Genomic DNA, 4,961 nt, shown 5'->3' on the forward strand with positions numbered 1-4,961 from the left:
CAGAATCCTGAGGAGTGGGCTCCAGCACTGGTGTTTTTTTTTTTTTTTAAGCTCACAGGTGATTCCAAGATTGAGAACCACTATTCTAAATTTTCTTCAAAAATAAAAACAAAGGCTGGGTGTGGTGGCTCATGCCTGTAATCCCAACACTTTGGTAGGCCAAAGCAAAAGATTAGTTGAGTCCAGGAGTTTGAGACCAGCCTGGACAAAAAAGCAAGACCCTGACTCTACAAAAACTTTAAAAATTAGCCAGTCATGGTGGCAGACACCTGTGGTCCTAGCTACCTAGGAGGCTGAGGCGGGATAATTGCTTGAGCCAGGGAAGTTGAGGCTGCAGTGAGCCGAGATCTTACCACCGCACCCCACCTTGGGTGACGCAGTGAGACCCTGTCTCAAAAATAAACAAATAAATAAAATAACAGTCATTCACGGCCGGGCGCCATGGCTCACACCTGTAATCCCGGCACTTTGGGATGCCGAGGCAGGTGGATCACCTTAGGTCAGGAGTTCAAGACCAGCCTGGCCAACATGGTGAAACCCTGTCTCTACTAAAAGTACAAAAATTAGCTGGGTGCCGGGCACGGTGGCTCACGCCTGTAATCCTAGCACTATGGGAGGCCGAGGTGGGTGGATCACCTGAGGTCAGGAGTTCAAGACCAGCCTGGCCAACATGGTGAAACCCCATCTTAAAAAAAAAAAAAAATAAGCTGGGCGTGGTGGTGGGTGCCTGTAATCCCAGCTACTCAGGAGGCTAAGACAGGAGAATCACTTGAACCCGGAGGCAGAATTTGCAGTGAGCTGAGATCATGCCATTGCACTCCAGCCTGGTTGACAAAGTGAGACTCTGTCTCAAAAAAAAAAAAATAGTCATTCACTCCAGCAACATGAACTGAGCACCTACTATGTGCAGGCCAGGTCAAGAAAAGGTGATTTAACTTTGTGTTTGAGGAGGCACTGGAGAGATCAGCATGTAAATGGACCCATCACAACACCCTGGAAAGTGCAATAAGAAGGCTATACAGAGGGCACAGGGTGGGGGGAGGTGGGGAGAGAGGAGTGGCGCACAGAGGCAGGCAGGGGTGGTCAGTGAGAGCTGCCTGGAAGAGGTGACCCCGGGGTGAATCTCAAAGCATGGCCAGACACAGCAGCCCTCTGCCTATTGAATTCACTGATTTGCTGAGGGCTGTGGGTGAAGAACAACTCAAATGGAAAAGCTCACTTAGCAGATCACACACAGGTGTTCCCTGACAAGTTCAAGAGAGGTTAAATCCCCGGAGGACCTCAGGATTCAGCGCATCAATAGTAGGGCCCTGGGACAAGTCCCGGAGGACCTCAGGATTCAGCGCATCAATAGTAGGGCCCTGGGACAAGTCCTTGGGGAAGTTGCATTCCACCTCTGCTCCAAGCTCCAAGCTGTTGGAAGACTAATCTTGGCAAAATGGCAAGCTGCAATGGTTCCTGCCTGAGCCGTGATAGTCTTGTTTCTTCCCTGTCTTGTGCCTTTCTCTGGGCTGTAAGGGGCTGAGAATTGATCTTGTTTGATTATCTGGTAACTCCCGGAAGAAGGGATCAGACAAGAAAATTTGACCAAGACCACCCAATGGGCCAAGATTCGGATCCCCTATAAATCTAAAATGAATTCCAGTGAAGGTTAAGGTCAGGGATACATGTCCAGCACCTGGGTGGAGATAGATCTGAGGTCAGCGGGATGCTGCGCTCATGCCTGTAATCCCAGCACTTTGGGAAGCTGAGGCCGGAGGATTGCTTCAGGCCAAGAGTTTAAAGCCAGCCAGGGCAACAAAGAAGACCCTGGAGGAAGTAGAAAAGTTTCCCTTCAAAGTTTCCTTTCTCATTAAAGAATAAATCATAAGTGTTAGAAATAATAGTTTGTGTTAAAGACTTTCTTCAAAGCCTTCTTGCTTTTTGCTAAGAACTCTTTGTGAAGCCCTATCCTATGCAGCTGTTAGACACGCTCACAGGCGTGTAGTACATCCTTCCTTGTACTTTAACCAAGATGTTTATATTATTACTTTTCTAAGTCCTTTCACAAGCAACTTCCTGTCCCTTCCCTATTTGGAATTCCTCTTTTCCTTCTGTTCTCCATTGCTTTTACCTGTTTAGAAAAGTTTTAAGTTGTTAGCCAATCAGGTGTTAGTTTAGATTGTGAGGTCTGGCTCCAATCAACAGAGATCAGACACAGGAGTAAGGACAACCCCAAATGCGTAAAGGATAAATATGTCTGCTTTTCCTTTGTTAGTTGTACTCTCGGGGCAAGATGGCTAATGGGAGCACCCTTTCTGCAGAAGGTAAAATTGCCTTGTTGGGAGAGCTTTGTCTCAGTGCTGATTTTTCTTTGCAGCACTGAGCACCTGTTTCCAACAACCCTGTTGCTACGAAATTAAAAAAAAATAGCCAAACATGGTGGCACACACCTGGAGAAGACTTTTGGGGAAATGAACCATGTCCAAGTTCTGCAAAGTGGTATTGCTAGGAATCCAAACAGTGCACAAAGGTCTCCATCCATTGTGGAAGTCTGTTTTCATCGTTTCTTCATCAACTATTTAACAAGCAGCTTCTGCAAGGCCTATGAGAGGCTGGTGGAGCTACAGAGGTAGGCAAGAATGCCTGCTATGGGGACATTTCCCTGTCAAAGAGGTAAGACACATACACGGGGGAAACAGCTTTAATCCTGTAAGGCAGAAGAGCATTTACTCTTTCCAGGTGAGTGGAATAGAATGAGTTCTCTAAGTTTCTCAAGGGCAAGTGCAGCTATTCCAGGGACAACCCTTTGGCTGAGATATAACCCTAAACCTGCAAAGACAGAGCATTCTCAGGTGGAACAAGAATAAACAGTGATATGGTTTGACTCTGTGTCCCCACCCAAATCTCGTGTTGAATTGTAATCCCCAGTATTGGAGGCAGGACCTAGTGGGAGGTGATTGGATAGCGGGGGTGGCTTCTAATTGTTTAGCACGGTCGTCCTAGTGCTGTCTCGTGATAAGAGTTCTCACAAGATCTGTTTGTTGCAAAGTGTGTGGCACTGAGAGGGAGACCCCCTCCCCTTTTCCTGCTGTTTGGCCTTTACCTCCTCCTCCCCTTTGGATGGGAAGGCAGGTTAAAAAAAAAAGAAAGAAAGAAAATACCAAAGAGCTGGGAAAATAACTTATTTTTTGGTTCCCAGCGTCTTTGCTATTTGTAACCCTTAAAAAAGTTGCAAATGAATGTTATTTTTACCAGCTGGAGCCTGGCACTGGGTTACACTCCCGTGTTTGCACGACACAGGCTCCCTTCTGAAAACACCTTTGCCAACTAATAATGTACTGCCTTTGTCCTGTGTCTGTAAACCCCCTCCCCTGCCTGTTCCTGCTTGTGCTGCACATGAACTAGTAAATTAATAAAGCCAAAAAATTGTAAGGTTGAATGTCCAATGAACAATAACATAGTTTTACCTCAGTTTCCCCACTATCATTGTAAGCCTATAAAAGGGGAAAGAAGCTGCTTCTCGGGGGGCTCCGTGAATAAGGCTGTAGCCCCCCCCCCACCCCCCCACCTTTGCAGCTCCTGGCCAAATAAAAAGCCACTTCCTTCCTCAGTTCGATGTTCAAGAGGGTTGTTTCTTGCTGTTCCTGCTTCATTTTGGTTCCCTGACCGGGAAACGAGTTTCAGTTGGTGGACGGTCAGGACAGCTTCCCAGGCAGCTTTGCCCTGCCCTTGTGGGGCATCCCTGCAGGGGACTCCAGCCCGCTTGAGCGACAGGATCCTAAGAGAGCTCCCAGGTAGGCACTGGCCCCAGTGGATCCTTCACCCACAGCATGGCCAGGCAGGCCCGCAGGCATCCAGCACAAGGGCTGAGCACCAAGAAGGAACCGGCGCGCTTGGAGTCCAAACATCAAAAACTCAGCAGGGTTGATTCTGGAAAGCTTCACTTAACCACCCCACTGGGTAGAAGCATGGCCTAATCAAGCACGGTGTGCCAGTGTAGGCACCTTGCTTTTAATTGTGTTCTTGTGTGTGTGTGTCAATCTTGGCACTTTGGTCTTAATTTTGTTACTCTGCAAGCCAGTCTGGGCACCTTAAAGTTGTTTCTGTTTCTAACTTGGCTGAAGGGAAAAAGTAAAAGTGTGTAAAAGTGCACAAAAATGTACTGCACTGTAGAGGGTGGGAGACTGCGGGTGGAGCGCGAAGCCCGAGTTATCACATCAGGTAAAGTCAGTGAGCAGCCCCTCTACCTGTGGGAGTGCCGTTCTCACCCTAACCGAGGGGGGTGGGTAAAACGCAGAGGAAACCCACTCCGTTGAAAACTATGCTAAAAATAATTCAATAAGAAATTGAGTGGGGATGATGGTGCCAGCGTGATGCCAGAGAAACTTAGAACTCTGTGTAATACTTTACAGCATTTTTCTGGCCAGCATTCAAAGCAAATTGGCCCACAGATGGGAGCCTGAGCAGGTCCCTTGTCTCCAAAGTGTGGCACAAGGTTACAGGCAAGCCAGGACACCCCAACCAATTTCCGTCCATAAACTCCTGGTTACAGTTCGTTTTAAGCACTCCCCCCACCCCCTGCCCAGCAGTGGTTAAGGGGCCCAGGTGCAGCAGCGCTAGTGGCAAAAAAAATCAGAAATAAAAAAAGGTAAACTGCTAACCCTAAAAACAAGGGGGAGCCGTCAGCGCAGCTGTGTGTGGAAGTTGCCAGGCTCAATAGCTTAGGGCAAACGGTGCAGCAGTAAAATGGAAAACCTAATAATAATAATAAAAAAGCATTCGGTGGTAACCCAACCGGTAGCTCCTTTGTCCACTAAGACAATAAATATAATTGGGGCCACCTCGCGTGCCTGTAGTCCCAGCTACTCAGGAGGCTGAGGCAGGAGAATTGCCTGAACCCAGGAGGCGGAGGTTGTGGTGAGCCGAGATCGCGCCATTGCACTCCAGCCTGGGTAACAAGAGCGAAACTCCGTCTCCAA

This window comes from Sapajus apella, unplaced genomic scaffold, assembly GCF_009761245.1.
Source record: "Sapajus apella isolate SASKATOON/1434 unplaced genomic scaffold, GSC_monkey_1.0 scaffold14, whole genome shotgun sequence".
NCBI lineage: Eukaryota > Metazoa > Chordata > Mammalia > Primates > Cebidae > Sapajus > Sapajus apella.